Source organism: Rhinatrema bivittatum, chromosome 1 (genome assembly GCF_901001135.1).
Source record: "Rhinatrema bivittatum chromosome 1, aRhiBiv1.1, whole genome shotgun sequence".
NCBI lineage: Eukaryota > Metazoa > Chordata > Amphibia > Gymnophiona > Rhinatrematidae > Rhinatrema > Rhinatrema bivittatum.
The window spans coordinates 681245999-681263394 of NC_042615.1; the positions used below are offsets into that span (position 1 = coordinate 681245999).

The 17396-nt window shown below is 41.7% G+C and overlaps 1 protein-coding gene across 2 annotated transcripts in view; it reads right to left on the reverse strand.

The window, feature by feature from the left end:
- The window catches only part of ZFYVE16 (zinc finger FYVE-type containing 16), a 227023-nt gene that overhangs the window by 179902 nt on the left and 29725 nt on the right, over nucleotides 1–17396 (reverse strand). The gene's annotated exons all lie outside the window — the stretch shown is intronic.

The window sequence follows — 17396 nt, forward strand, 5'->3', positions numbered from 1 at the left end:
AGAGTTAGAGGCTGCACAATTTGGCAAATCATGACTTGAGCCAAGGTATCAGACCCCTTTATCATAGAAATCCATGACTGCCATTTTCATGGCATATATCTGGCATTTTTTGAATTGAATGTTTCTTGTCAGCCATATCTAGGAAAATCCAATTTGCTAAATATAATTCAGTTAGGAAAGAAAACGATGACAGAAAAACTGATGAAGCAGCAAAAAGAGAATTTTATGAGAGAGCTAATATGCATCTGGCTGGTTGAGAAAGCAAAAGAAACCTGAGGGGGCGCATGTGGGAACCATCACACATGCTCAGGAAAACCTTCTAGGTTTTTCTGAGCTCTGAGAGAGCTGGTCTGTCACAACACCGGGTGACATCACCCACTATTGTAGACAATCTCCATCCTGCTTATCGATGGAGAAACTCAGGCACAGGTTCCAGAAGCATGTGGGAACCTCATACACCTGCTCAGAAACTTTTCCTAGAAAGCTCTGGAAGAATCCTAGGAAGCTGGCACAAGACTGACCCACAGGCCCCCTTCTGTGCAGTTCACTGCAGTTGTGTGCCAGAGACCAACACAGGCTCCTTCAACCCTCTGACCTTCGTTGCTCTGTCTTCAGTTGCCCTTGCTCTGTTGGAAGGACAGTCCTCTTTCATTTCTTTCATCGTCTTCACAGACTTCTCTACAGCAATTGACTTCAAAATGTACAGTATAATAAACTCATTTGAAATGCACACATGACAGAATTCCATCTTTTTATGATGTATGCAATAAATTATTACACTCTTCTGAGGTGTTCTGCTCTTACATCACATTCAATACTGATGTAATCACTGCATCTAGTTACAAGCCTGTATATTCTGAGTTTGTAAAAAGTATTTCATCTATAAAATTGAACTGTACCAGCCATGTATTATGCAACACTTCAAAAAGTAGAAGCAAAATATCATTAATTACATATTTAAGTCACATTTTAAATTCTACATCCTACCTACCCCCCAATAAATTCCCTTGAACTGCTGAGAGCAACTTTATACATTACCTCATGTGGAATGGGACTGGATTGGTTATGTGGTATATGATGTCATTTTTGGATATCACAGCAAATTTGGACCAACTGGACCTAGCAAGTATGAAGCAATTTTTGAGATTTGCTAATGGTGAATGCCTTTATGCTTCTGGTGAACTGCAAGGAGCTGCTTAAAGAATGTTTTGTTTTCTTAAAGTGAAATACCAAATATGAAAAAGCACCCAAAACAATTTTTGGGGGAATCACACTATGTAATCTGATTCACATTCAAAAAACCCCCTTTTTTTAATTATTTTTCATAAGATATTAAATCATTTGATAGCTCACAATCTGTGAATCTTGTCAATAAACCTTGTTCAAGCAGGAGGTCAGCGGATCTATTGTCCGACCCGAACCAACCTCACTGCTAAAAACTGAAAGAAAATTTTTAAAGAGACGGAGGGCAGGTTTCATATATATGAGTATCAAACCCCAACCAGGGTGTGCTCAATCTTGTGCATATAATCATAAACCGAAGCCACCACCGTCCAAATTTTTTTAGAGAACACTCTGTGCAACCAATTCTAATTAAGTCTTCGTATCCAAAAGTGAGAAAAATATTTTTGTTCTACTTTTTTTGAAAAATTATCAAAACGCAGATGACTTAGCGAAATGTGTTGAAAAAGTCCCGACTTATCTGATGGTGAAAAGCCCGACGTAGCCACGTTTCTGGTCTAGACAGACCTTTCTTCAGGGGATGTTATCCTATATGAATAATAGCCGGTGAATCAAAAGCCTTCTGCGAAAAATCAATCATTTCTTCAAACAGACGCCATGAATGCGTTCAGCGGTGTAGAGACGCTGTCTGCTAACTCCCTCTGTTTTTAAACCCGGTGCACAGATGAATGAGCTACCAATTACAACGTACGTTGCTGTGGGCGTGATGACGTCAATTAATGAATGCATTTCACTAATCGTTGAAATGCTATATTGAATTTGAGACCCTATGCAATATTGCATTCTGAACTTCCGAAATGCAACAAAACACATCATAGACATGAATTTAGATTAATGAGTGCCATTCTAGCTCTTCATTTAAACCATGGGGTGCCTGGGTTTTAAGCGTAAAGATCCAAAAAGCTTCACGCTTATTTAATAACCTTTCACGATCACCACCTCTCAGAGATATTGGCACATAGTCTATCACAGTCCATTTCAGCATATTAAATGAATGTCCTTGCTGTACACAATGTGTCACTATGGGAGCTGTCAGAGTGCCTGTGTTCAATTTTGACTTATGTTCATTAAGTCTGATCCGTACTTTACGGGTCGTTCTGCCCACGTAAACACGGGGGCAGGGACAGATGATCGCATACACCACGTGATCAGAATTGCAAGTAGTGTCAAATTTACGATAAATACGATAGCCCGTATTTGGTTCTTGCCACATTTGACCATCAATACTATTTGTACAATGAAAACACTGTCCGCAGTGCTTATGTCCTTCAAATAACGTTTCAGATGGTCTGAAACACTGTGCGTGAACTAACTTATCTCTGATGTTAGTGCCCCGGGTAGTAACAATCAATGGTGTATCCTTAAAGGTATCATGTAGGGCTAATATATGCCAGTGTCGGCGTATAGATGAAGAGATAACATTGGTAGCAACTGAATGTTGGAGTACACAAACCAGCTGGGGATCTTTTTTAGAAGGCTTATATTGCAGAAGACACTGTCTATCTGAATATTTAGCCCGTTTGTAGGCTTTTTTGATCGCTGATTGTGGGTACCCTCGTTCCAAAAATCTTTTTCGAAGTAATGATGCTTGCAATTCGAAATCATAACTGGTGGAACAAATACGTTTGGCACGAAAAAACTGACTAACAGGCAAGCCACATTTAAAGGAGTAGGGGTGGTGGCTATGAAATTTCAACAAGTTGTTTTTATCGGTCGGTTTCCGATACATGGTGGTATTGAAAGAGCCGTTTTCCAAAGAGATCAGTACATCCAGGAATGCAATATGGGATGGTGAACATTGCATCGTGAATTTTAAATAGGCATTTTGCTGGTTTAACCAATCAAAAAATGATGTGAGTTGTGACTGTGTACCCCGCCAAACCATCAGTATATCGTCTATATACCTGACCCACAAAGCTATTTCCTGCCACCAACTAGCTTTATAGATAACATTCTCTTCAAATTTCATTACATAGATGTTTGCTGTTGTCGGTGCCAAGGGGGATCCCATAGGGATGCCATGCGTCTGTAAAAAAATGTCAGATTGAAACATGAAGTAATTGTGATGCAAAACTATGTCTGTCAGTTGTAATATCACACTTGTGGGTATGCGATGATGATTTATTCGTTGTGTTAGACACTGTGAAATCATCTCAAACGCTTCAGTTTGAGGTATGTTGGTATACAGTGCAGTTATATCCAATGTAACCAATATGTAATTATGAGATGCATCCAGATGTGTTGACTGGAGTTTTTGCAATAAGTGTATTGTATCTTTAATATAAGAATCTGCTTGCATCATATATGGTTGTAAGATTTTGTCAATTAAAATGGCAGGAGCTTCCAACAACGAATCATTTAAAGATACTATGGGACGGATGGGAGGGTTGACCAAGTTTTTATGAATCTTTGGCAACGAATATATCACTGGTAGCCTGGGATGTTCATTGATCAAAAATTTTTTTTCTTTCTCAGTTAAACCTATTGCTGAATCAACAATGCTCTGTAAAATCGATGATATTGTATGAGTGGGATCTGCAACCATTTTTCGATAAAAATTGGTGTCAACCCTCCCATCCGTCCCATAGTATCTTTAAATGATTCGTTGTTGGAAGCTCCTGCCATTTTAATTGACAAAATCTTACAACCATATATGATGCAAGCAGATTCTTATATTAAAGATACAATACACTTATTGCAAAAACTCCAGTCAACACATCTGGATGCATCTCATAATTACATATTGGTTACATTGGATATAACTGCACTGTATACCAACATACCTCAAACTGAAGCGTTTGAGATGATTTCACAGTGTCTAACACAACGAATAGATCATCATCGCATACCCACAAGTGTGATATTACAACTGACAGACATAGTTTTGCATCACAATTACTTCATGTTTCAATCTGACATTTTTTTACAGACGCATGGCATCCCTATGGGATCCCCCTTGGCACCGACAACAGCAAACATCTATGTAATGAAATTTGAAGAGAATGTTATCTATAAAGCTAGTTGGTGGCAGGAAATAGCTTTGTGGGTCAGGTATATAGACGATATACTGATGGTTTGGCGGGGTACACAGTCACAACTCACATCATTTTTTGATTGGTTAAACCAGCAAAATGCCTATTTAAAATTCACGATGCAATGTTCACCATCCCATATTGCATTCCTGGATGTACTGATCTCTTTGGAAAACGGCTCTTTCAATACCACCATGTATCGGAAACCGACCGATAAAAACAACTTGTTGAAATTTCATAGCCACCACCCCTACTCCTTTAAATGTGGCTTGCCTGTTAGTCAGTTTTTTCGTGCCAAACGTATTTGTTCCACCAGTTATGATTTCGAATTGCAAGCATCATTACTTCGAAAAAGATTTTTGGAACGAGGGTACCCACAATCAGCGATCAAAAAAGCCTACAAACGGGCTAAATATTCAGATAGACAGTGTCTTCTGCAATATAAGCCTTCTAAAAAAGATCCCCAGCTGGTTTGTGTACTCCAACATTCAGTTGCTACCAATGTTATCTCTTCATCTATACGCCGACACTGGCATATATTAGCCCTACATGATACCTTTAAGGATACACCATTGATTGTTACTACCCGGGGCACTAACATCAGAGATAAGTTAGTTCACGCACAGTGTTTCAGACCATCTGAAACGTTATTTGAAGGACATAAGCACTGCGGACAGTGTTTTCATTGTACAAATAGTATTGATGGTCAAATGTGGCAAGAACCAAATACGGGCTATCGTATTTATCGTAAATTTGACACTACTTGCAATTCTGATCATGTGGTGTATGCGATCATCTGTCCCTGCCCCCGTGTTTACGTGGGCAGAACGACCCGTAAAGTACGGATCAGACTTAATGAACATAAGTCAAAATTGAACACAGGCACTCTGACAGCTCCCATAGTGACACATTGTGTACAGCAAGGACATTCATTTAATATGCTGAAATGGACTGTGATAGACTATGTGCCAATATCTCTGAGAGGTGGTGATCGTGAAAGGTTATTAAATAAGCGTGAAGCTTTTTGGATCTTTACGCTTAAAACCCAGGCACCCCATGGTTTAAATGAAGAGCTAGAATGGCACTCATTAATCTAAATTCATGTCTATGATGTGTTTTGTTGCATTTCGGAAGTTCAGAATGCAATATTGCATAGGGTCTCAAATTCAATATAGCATTTCAACGATTAGTGAAATGCATTCATTAATTGACGTCATCACGCCCACAGCAACGTACGTTGTAATTGGTAGCTCATTCATCTGTGCACCGGGTTTAAAAACAGAGGGAGTTAGCAGACAGCGTCTCTACACCGCTGAACGCATTCATGGCGTCTGTTTGAAGAAATGATTGATTTTTCGCAGAAGGCTTTTGATTCACTGGCTATTATTCATATAGGATAACATCCCCTGAAGAAAGGTCTGTCTAGACCAGAAACGTGGCTACGTCGGGCTTTTCACCATCAGATAAGTCGGGACTTTTTCAACACATTTCGCTACGTCATCTGCGTTTTGATAATTTTTCAAAAAAAGTAGAACAAAAAATTTTCTCTCACTTTTGGATACGAAGACTTAATTAGAATTGGTTGCACAGAGTGTTCTCTAAAAAAATTTGGACGGTGGTGGCTTCGGTTTATGATTATATGCACAAGATTGAGCACACCCTGGTTGGGGTTTGATACTCATATATATGAAACCTGCCCTCCGTCTCTTTAAAAATTTTCTTTCAGTTTTTAGCAGTGAGGTTGGTTCGGGTCGGACAATAGATCCGCTGACCTCCTGCTTGAACAAGGTTTATTGACAAGATTCATAAATTGTTTTCTTAAAGGACATTCTAATTTAAAAACAGTCCATATTTAGTTATTCTTTGCAATTTACTATAAATAGACAAGGGTTAATTTTTTAAATAAAAATGCTTGCAATCCAAAAAGAAAAAGAGCTCTATCTCACTATTTCCCAAGAGACAAGCTTTTTAATATTTGGCTCATGAGCTGCAATTGGATTTCTACAGTTTTATAAAGTCTGATCCTCAATTACAATCACTGATAAAAGCCCAACTATCATATACATGGATGGTGCATTTCCTTTTAGGATTGCAATCATTGGGACACAAAAAATTGGCCCTTTTCCAATTAGAAACTGGAGAAATTACTACTTACCTGGTAATTTCCTTTCCTTTAGTAATGGGTAGGTCAATACCAATAAGTGGGTTATGCACCTCTGCCAGCAGATGGAGACTGAGCAAAAGCTGACGTCATGGCTATATAGTACCACTTAGACATTAACCCGCCAGTATTCTCTGAAAAAGCCAAACTGTGGACAAACCTGATTAAACTTGAACATTATTAGCAACAGGCAACCAGTCGTGTTTCTCAACCAACCGGAACACTGAGCAAAGCCAAAAAAAGGAAAATATCTAGCACACAAGAGCTAGAGAAGCCACTTACCAGTTATCAATGAAAAGCAGGAATCATATTCTGCATCGCTCGCCCTAAGAAGGATAACCACAAAATCCAAATCTGACAGCCAAGGGCAGGTCTGGGATTGACCTACTCATCACAAAAAGGAAATTATCAAGTAAGTAGTAATTTCTCCTTCCTTAGTTTTCGGGTAAGTCAATCTCAACAAGTGAGATGTACACAAGCTAATCTCAAAAAGGGTGGGAGGCTGCCAGCGGCCCAGTCAAAACTGCCCATGCAAAAGCAGCGTCCTCCCTAGCCCTAATAACCAAGTGGCAATGCTTGGAGAAGGTGTGCAAATATGACCATGTTGCTGCTCAGTAAATTTCAGCAGGCAACAAACAAAGTTCTATCCACGATACTGCCTGAGCCCTCATGGAATGAGGTCCAATCTGCATTGTAAGGCAACCTCAACAGCCACATAGGCTGCCGTAATGACCTCCTTAACCCAGTGGGCAATCGTTGCTCATGTCGCAGGTGCTCCCTGTTTACCTCTCCATGGAGCACCAACAGGCGATCAGACGTCCGAACAGTCTTAGTAACCACCAAGTAGCGCAGTAAATGATGCTTGACATCCAAGGAATGCAAAATACAGTACTCAGCTTCATCTCTGTCCCTGTCCAAGGCTGGCACAGAAATGGACAGATTCAAATGAAAGTCCGAAACCACTTTGGGCAAAAAGGAAGGCACAGTCCGAAGCTGAGCACACCCGGAGTCATATGGAGAAAAGGCTCAAGGCAGGAAAGAATATGCAGAGACCTGGTGAGCCAAACAGATTGCTACCAGAAAGACAGTCATCAAAGAAAGCAGCCACGAGGAAAGAGTATGTAACGGTTGAAAAGTCGGACTTGCCAAGAACTCAAGGACCAAGTTAAGATCCCACAAAGGCACCAAAAGCTGTAAGGGGGGGGGGGGGAGGAGGTGTTTAACTCCCCACGAGAACCAGAACATGTCCGGATGGGAAGACAAAGGCCCTCCATTGACTCTCCCCCTATAACAAGCCAGTGCCGCAACTTAAACCTTCAAGGTATTAAGGGCCAAACTCTTAAGCAAGCAGTCCTGTTAAAATTCCAAAATCAAAGGAATATCCACTTTGAGCGGCTGTGTACCTCACTCAGAACACCAGGCCTCAAAGACCTTCCAAATTCTAACATAAGCTAGAGAAGTAGAAAATTTCCGGGCCTGAAAAAGAGTGGAAATTACAGAAGGTGAATAACCACGCTTCAACAGCTGAGCCCTATCGATGGCTAAATGACAAGACAGAACAGACCTGGATCCTCATGTAGAATGGGCCTGACATTATAGATCCGTCCAAGATGGTAGCCGGAGAAGACTACCCAACCAGATGTCTCTGAGATCAATGTACCATGGCATTTGAGCCCAATCTGGAGCCATTAAAAGGTCGGTGTTGGTATGACTTGCAATCTTCTGTACCCAGCCTGCCTATCAAAGGCCAAGGGGGAATGCATACAACAGGGCGCCATGTGGCCAATCCTGAATGAAAGTGCTTATGCCTTTTGCTTTTGGGTCCCACCTGCAACCAAAGAAGTGTGGAACTTTCTCATTGTTGAAGTTCACCAGCAAGTCTTTGATCCAGTAGGCCCCAGGGTCTACCAGGAGCTGAAAAGCCTCATCTGCAAGCTCCCATTCCCCCGGGTCCAAGCTTCTCCTGCTGATGAAATCTGCTCAGATATCGTCCTTTCCGGCTATGTGAGATGCGGATATGCTTAGGAGATACTGCTCTGCCCATACCATGAGCGCATCTATCTCCTCCAACATCTGTCGACTCTTGGTTCCACCCTGATCATTGATGTAAGCCAATGTTGTCGCATTATTTGGACTGCCCGAACTTCTAGCCACTCGGTGAATGGCAGGCACGCCAATCGAACTGCTCGTGCCTCCAATCTGTTATGTTCCACTGCCACTACACTGCATTCCAGCACCCTTGCACCACCAACTCCTGACAATGAGTTCCCCAGCCCCAGAGGCTCACATCTGTCATGAGTACCAACCAATCCAGCATCATCAGGGAAATTCCCTTCCTGAGATGATCTACGTGTAACCACCACTTCAACTGGGATCTCACTTCTAACGAAAGGAGCAGTCTCACTGCATAGTTCTGAGACTGCAGACTCCATCAGGAGAACAAGGCACGCTGAAGAGGGTGCATATGTGCTCTCGCCCAGGGAACCATTTCTAATGTGGTAGCCATCAACTCCAGGACCTGTAGATAAGACCACACAGTTGACAAACAGAGTTCCATAGGGATCATACTTGCAGCATCAAGGATGGATACAAGACTCCAGCAGAAACAAACACTCTGCCCTGCCTTGTAACGAAACAAACCCAGAGATACTCCAGGATCTGAGAAGGCTGCAAATTGTTCTTGGCCAGATTCACCACCCAGCCTAGTTCCTGCAGCAAGGAAACCACCCTGCGGGAAACACAAAGACTCTCATCCAATGTACTGGCTCGAATCAACCAGTCATCCAGATAGCGGTGAACTAGAATCCGTTCTTGCAAAGGACCACCACTACCACTACCATGACCTTGGAAAAGGTCCTGGGCACTGTGGCTAGTCCAAAAGGCAAGGTTTGAAACTGGTAATGATGACCCAGGATGGAAAATTGGAGGAACTGCTGTTCCTGCCAGATGAGAATATGCAGATACACCTCCATCAGATCCAGACACATGAGGTACTGCCATTGTGACAGAGCACATCATTTCCATCCTGAAATATGTGACTCGTAATGTCAGCTGACGCCCTTGAGATCTAGTATTGGCCGAAATGACCTTTCTTTCTTGGGCATGACAAAATAAATGGAATATCGGCCCCTATTTCACTGCGCTAAGGAACAGCAATCATACTTTCAGAATCACAGCCATTGTAATGTTGCTTCCACTTCTACCCTCTTCTGAGGGGAGTTGCTAGGAGAGACCATGAAGGCAACTGGAGGAATGCAAAGAAATTCTAGAGCATAGCCATTCCGAATCACTTCGAGAACCCACTGATCTGAAGTAATCTGGGCCCACCTGTGATAAAACCAGGATAGACGATCACCTATCTCCCCGCAAACCTTCATTGGGAAGACAGAGGGGCTCTGCCTCCAGAGCTCATATCTTTACAAGACCCTCAGGGATTAAAGAACTGAGATCAGCAGAAGGGATGGGACCTCTGGGAAGAACCTCCCCTATAAGGGACAAAACACCGGATGTTTCGAGAGTGGTTATTTGCGCGGGAAGTCCAGGAAACTGACTTCATATCCTCCAAACACAGGACCGGGGTCTCTCCCCATTTACTTTACTTTTTTTCCAATTCACTGCCAAACAAAAGTGAGCCTTTGAAAGGCAGCTTAGTCAGATCGACTTTGAAATAGTATCTGTGGACCAGTTGCGCAGCCTCAGTTGTTATCTGGTTGCAATAACTGAAGCAGCTCCTCTGGTGGCTATGCGTACCAAGTCACAGCCCGTAACAACCAAGAAGGCAGCCTCTGGTTCTACCATAGGTTCTAAATCAGACCCAACGCCACCAGACTCTTGACAAAGCTGCAAGGTAGCCCGAGCTACCAAGGCACAACAAGAAGCAATTTGCAATTTCATTGTCACTGCTTCAAAGGCTTGCCTTCAGGATAGCCTCAATCCTCCTATCCTGAGCATCCTTCAGAGCCACACCTCCCTCTACCGCGATGGCGATATGTTTCAAGACAGTATACACCAAAGCTTCCATGTCAGGGAAATGCAACTGCTGTGGATCCAAGGGGTAAATGTAACATCAGGACATGCTAGAGACATAAAGTTCCTGGATGGAATAAATGACAGTTTTATGGAACAATTAGTTCAAGAACCAATGGGAGAGGGAGCAATTTTAGATCTAATTCTCAGTGGATCACAGGATTTGGTGAGAGAGGTAACAGTGGTGGGGGCTGCTTGGCAATAGTGATCATAATATGATCAAATTTGAATTAATGACTGGAAGAGGGACAGTAAGCAAATCCACGGCTCTAGTGCTAAACTTTCAAAAGGGAAACTTTGATAAAATGAGAAAAATAGCTAGAAAAAAACCCCGAAAGGAGCAGCTACGAAGGTAAAAAAAAGTGTGCAAGAGGCATGGACATTCTAAAAAATACCATCCTAGAAGCACAGTCCAGATGTATTCCACACATTAAGAAAGATGGAAGGAAGGCAAAAAGATTACCGGCATGTTTAAAAGGTGAGGTGAAAGAGGCTATTTTAGCCAAAAGATCTTCATTCAAATAATTGGAAGAAAGATCCAACAGAAGAAAACAAGATAAAGCATAAGCATTGGCAAGTTAAATGTAAGACATTAATAAGACAGGCTAAGAGAGAAACTGAAAAGAAGTTGGCTGTAGATGCAAAAACTCACAGTAAAACCTTTTTAAAATATATCCGAAGCAGAAAGTCTGCAAGGGAATCAGTTGGACTGTTAGATGATCGAGGGGTTAAAGAGGCACTTAGAGATAAAGCCATCGCGGAAAGATTAAACGATTTCTTTGCTTCGGTGTTTACTGAAGACTATGTTGGGGAGATCCCTGTTCTGAAGAAGGTTTTCATGGGTAATGATTCAGATGGACTAAACCAAATCACGGTGAACCCAGAAGATGTGGTAGGCCTGACTGACAAACTGGAGTGGTAAATCACATGGACAGGATGGTATACACCACAGGGTTCTGAAAGAACTCAAAAGTGAAATTTCAGATCTATTAGTGAAAATGTATAACCTGGCATTAAAATCATTCATTGTACCTTAAGACTAGAGGGTGGCTAATGTAACCCCAATATTTAAAAAGGGCTCCAGGGGTGATCCAGGAAACTACAGTCTAGTTAGTCTGACTTCAGTGCCAGGAAAAATAGTGGAAATTGTTCTAAAGATCAAAATTACAGAACATATAGAAAGACATGGTTTAATGGAACAAAGTCAGCATGGCTTTTACCCAAGGCAAGTCCTGCCTCACAAATATGCTTCAATTTTTTGAAGGGGTTAATAAACATGTAGATAAAGGTGAATCAGTAGATTTAGTGTATTTGGATTTTCAGAAGGCATTTGACAAAGTTCCTCATGAGAGGCTTCTAAGAAAAGTAAAAAGTCATGGGATAGGTGGCAATGTCATTTTGTGGATTACAAACTGGTTAAAAGACAGGAAACAGAGAGTAGGACTAAATGGACAATTTTCTCAGTGGAGGGGAGTAGGCAGTGGAGTGCCTCAGGGATCTGTACTGGGACCTGTGTTTTTCAATATATTTATAAATGATCTGGAAAGGAATACGACGAATGAGGTAATCAAATTTGCAGATGATACAAAATTATTTAGAGTAGTTAAATCAAAAACAGATTATGATAAATTGCAGGAGGACCTTGTGAGACTGGAAAATTGGGCATCCAAATGGCAGATGAAATTTAATGTGGATAAGTGCAAGGTGATACATAGAGGGAAAAATAACCCATGCTATAGTTACGCATCTCAAAAAAGATATAGCTCCATATTAGGAGCTACCACCCAGGAAAAAGATCTAGGCATCATAGTGGATAATACTTTAAAATCGTTGGCTCAGTGTGCTGCAGCAGTCAAAAAAGCAAATAGAATGTTGGGAATTATTAAGAAGGGAATGGTTAATAGAACGGAAAATGTCATAATGCCTCTATATCGCTCCACTATGAGACCACACCTTGAATACTGTGTACAATTCTGGTTGCCGCATCTCAAAAGAGTTATAGTTGCAATGGAGAAGGTACAGAGAAGGGCAACTAAAATGATAAAGGGGATGGAACAGCTTCCCTATGAGGAAAGGCTGAAGAGGTTAGGGCTGTTCAGCTTGGAGAAGAGACGGCTGAGGGGGGATATTTTAGAGATCTTAAAGATCATGAGAGGTCTTGAACGAGTAGATGTGACTCAGTTATTTTCACTTTCGAATAATAGAAGGACTAGGGGGCATTCCATGAAGTTAGCAAGTAGCACATTTAAGACTAATCGGAGAAAATTCTTTTTCACTCAATGCACAATAAAGCTCTGGAATTTGTTGTCAGAGGATGTGATTAGTGCAGTTAGTGTAGCTGGGTTCAAAAAAGGTTTGGATAAGTTCTTGGAGGAGAAGTCCATTAATGGCTATTAATCAATTTTACTTAGGGAATAGCCACTGCTATTAATTGCATCAGTAGCATGGGATCTTCTTAGTGTTTGGGTAATTGCTAGGTTCTTGTGGCCTGGTTTGGCCTCTGTTGGAAACAGAATGCTGGGCTTGATAGACCCTTGGTCTGACCCAGCATGGCAATTTCTTATGTTCTTATAGAGAAGGTATAGAGAAGGGCGACCAAAATGATAAAGGGGATGAAACAACTCCCCTATGAGGAAAGACTAAAGAGGTTAGGGCTGTTCAGCTTGGAGAAGAGACGGCTGAGGGGGTATATGATAGAGGTGTTTAAAATCATGAGAGGTCTAGAACGGTTAAATGTGAATCTGTTATTTCCTCTTTCGTATAATAGAAGGACTAGGGGCACTCCATGAAGTTAGCATGAAGCACATTTAAAACTAATCAGAGAAAATTCTTTTTCACTTAACACACAATTACACTCTGGAATTTGTTGCCAGAGGATGTGATTAGTGCAGTTAATGTAGCTGGGTTTAAAAAAGATTTGGATATGTTCTTGGAGAAGAAGTCCATTACCTGCTATTAATCAAGTTGACTTAGAAAATAGCCACTGCTATTAACTAGCATCAGTAGCATGGGATATACTTAGTTTTTGGGTACTTGTAGTCTGGATTGGCCACTGTTGGAAATAGGATGCTGGACTTGTTGGACCCTTGGTCTGAATTTCTAACATTCTTATGTTCTTAAGGTGCATTCCATTCCAGATCAACCAACTCCTGGATTGCATCCAAGAGGGGAAAGAAACAAGAAGCCTTGCGCAGGGTGACCAAAATAGGATCCTCCTTCTGCGTCCCCAAGGAATCAAACACAACTACTCTGAGGGTCTTCAGGGTCTGAGATATCAGACATGGCAACTCATCTCTCTGAAAGAAATGTAGAAGAGTTCTATTTGGCTTCAAATCTGGGGGAATATCCCCCTTCCTCGCCAGGAGAGCCCACACTATCATCATCAGAATAATCCTGATCCACCTGCATTCGAGCTCTGTCACACTGCACTGCGCTATGGCGCTGGAACATGAAGACAGGCATAGGAGCACTTGGAGTGCCTGGACTTACCTTAGTAGGAACTGCTGCTTCAGCAAACCGGCCCTGTAGAAATGATGCAATCCCTGGAAAAATTCCACCCAGGAAAAGGAGGCAGGGCCATTCCAGGCCCCATAGGCTTGAACCTGACATCCTGCGAGCTAGTGTCCCCTGCAGACCAATCAGGGGAGGAGACACCACTGCAGTGTCTCCCTCGGTCCCAATCCCCTCAGACCAATGAGATGGAACATCGTTGGCAAAATCAGAGAGAGGCAAATGTCCCCCAGCATCCAGGCAACGCTGACACAGGCTTAAGGAAATCTCCGGCTGATGTGGCAAGCAGCACAGATAGGCAGGCGCTTAGATTAGTTCGCCACAGGCGCCATGCTATAAGTGCACAACCCGATGAAGGCTTGCACCTAATATGGACGCACAAAAAATGTGAACGCCCAAACTGGATGCCCAGGATAGACACCTAAACTGGGCACACAAGATGTACATCCAGAAGGAAAAACACCCAATTGCACGCACAAATGAGAATGGGTGCACACCCAGATGCGCAAGCGCACGCAGATGGTCTGCAGCAAAAAAGCACGCAAAAGTATTTCTTGGCCTACCACATGCCAAAATGGGAGAAGCCTGGAAGCGGAGCCTGCTGAACCCACCATAACTGCACTTCCTCCTCACCTCACAGAACTCCCCAGAGACATGAGTGGGACAGCTGAACGCAGAGGAAACAGATCCTTCTCCTGCTGTCTTCCTGTCGCTAAATTTTTTTTTGTTAAAAACTTTTTTTTAAGTTAAAAACTTTTACCTGAGTTGAGCCCTCCATGGCTGAGAGCAGGAACAAGCCCCAGCTCTCTGAACCTCTCTCAGCCTGCAACCACTAATTAGAATTTAGGTCCACGCCAGTCAAGGCTACCAGACAGAGGCACTTTACTGAGGTAGGGACTGCATGGTATCACTACCTTTGCAACTTTATTATTATTATTTTTATTTTTTTTTTTACTCACAGGCAATCCCCCGAAGGGAAATGCACTTCCACAGAAAATACTGGCAGGCTGTCAGGGCAGGACTATATAACCATGTTGTCAGCTTTTGCTCCATCTCCATCTGCTGGCAAAAGTGCATTATCAACTTATTGGGATTGACCTATCTTAATGGTAAGGAAGTAAAATCTTCAACAAGTTTGCCTTTTCATTTAAATTAAATTGTGGCTTTTCTACTTGTTTTTATTTAATCTCCATTTTTGCCCAGGGCAAATCGACCCTCATGCCAGCTGAGTGCTTCAGATGAAGCCTTCAAGGCTCAACACAGTAGTGTCCTCTTAATCCCCACAGTGGTCCATACAGCAGTGGGGCAGTTGGCCACCTCTCCCACCCAAGCCATATTAGTTCAGATTATTAACAGTAACAGTAAAAATATATGATAATCAGGGATTATTTTCTGGTTGTCAGAGTGGTATTTCCTGGGGTTTCTTTAGCTTCTCAGACTTGCAATTCTAAATATCCTCCAGTCACATCATGCGGGGGAGAAAGAAAGAGACAAATGGAAATTGTGTATGTTTACCTAGAATAATGTACAAAATACCTAGCTTGCTTCTCAAACATTTAACTGACAGTGTCCATTCTTAGTCTCCTCTGATCTACCCTCTGCCAGGAAAGTTTCTCCTTGTTCTATCCTTGTCCTCAGTCTAACTGCGGACTCTGACACTGTGAACCACTAGTATTCACTTTTATCTTCAAACTCTTGGACTCCCTAGGCACAGTTTTAGCAGGTATGGCTTCCAACTTTGCTAACAGCCTTTGATTTTCTGAAGCGTCAATTCTTCTCATGTGCTCATGATGGGACCAACAAGGCTCCATCATTATACTTTTTTTTTTTTTTTTTTTTTTTTTAAACTTAACACGCACTTGTTGGATTCCAAAATGAGAGTACGTTGAATGTAATACCTATAACACACTTTCCTATATCATGGTCCAAGCTCCTGACTGCTTTTGTTGCATACAACTGTATCTCCAATCGCTGGCTCAGATTCAGTATGCAAGACTGAGCTACTTGTCTCTTCTTTGCATTCCTAACCCTTGGCCTATCTGCTTCTTTCTTTTCCTATTATAATTTTTACCTCTCTTCCCCCAACACATAATCTTAGTGTTTTCTTCCATTCTTCTCTATGCTCAAATGTATACTACTGTAAAAAGTGTCCTTACTACTACATATTTATCCTCCCAACAAAAAAATACCGTATTCCTTTATTTCTTGGATTACCATTCACCCACAGAATGAATTCACTCACCCTATGTGTTGGGTCCACTGCTTCTCTCATATGACCAAGCTGAAAGAATTAAATTGGTTCCCTAAAAAACATTTGCATCCAGTTCCAAACCCCCCCCCCCCAAAAAAACCCAAAAAAACCTCACTTTTGTATGCTTTATAGATACTCAGTTCAGCTCCTCTCTCTGCTTTCAAGTCCAACTGTCCCTTTGCCTCTTGGCACAAGATTCATGGCATCAACCCGCCCTTTTGCCCATTCCTCATCTTACATCTTTGCCCTTGCAGCTCTTCCTTTGGAATCAGCTGCCTTACCTTGTATGCCTCTCTCTTCTTTCTGTTCCTAAGACCTGTCACATCATTAACTCAATCCCTTCCTCTTTTCTTATTACCTGATTGTTACTTGTTCAGTAATCATTTCCTTGTGTATCCACGATATTGTACAAGATATTTCTTTTGTAAGTAAGGGACCTTCTGCAAAAGTGTGTTATGAAATTGATAATTATGTAGTGATATATGTATCATAACCTCTAATTTGAGGGAGAAAGAAAAGGGTGTTTTTATTTCTCAGCAAAATAAAGAAAAAAAAAACCCCAAAACCTAACAATGCACCAACAAAATTTACTAATTAAAATCATCAGGCACAATTTCTGATATCATGCAACTTACCACCTATAAAGCATGCAAAAAAACCCAACAAAAAACTAAAGTATAAAACTTATTAAACACTTGTCCCTTTCCTAATTTTCATGTGTGTATCATCTACCATATTGCTAGACTTCAAAACCCTGAACTGTCTACCAGGGCTTGCAATGGGATCCAGCAAAAAAGCAAATAAACTTCCTTACCCTTAAAGGTGAACACCACCTTGCCTGATGCTGCAGGTGACCTACACAGATTCAGAGCATCGACAGTGCTAGGACCAAAATGAAAGAAGGAAAAGCCAAGTGTCCACCTCGCATATACTTAGTTTAAAAGAAAAGCCAGAAGCAATCATGTTCTCAGTGGGGAAAAAAGCAACACCAGTACTGGATACATTTTCTGATTTTTCCTTTTCTGTTCTATACTCCTCCTTCCTTTCCTCAAACACAAAAACGTTGAAATTAAGACACTGACAACAGAAAGACCTCCAGAACCATCTAAGTGTGCCCATTTTCCCTTCTTGCTGCAATACCGAGCTTTTTCCTACTGAAGCTCCTTGTCACCTC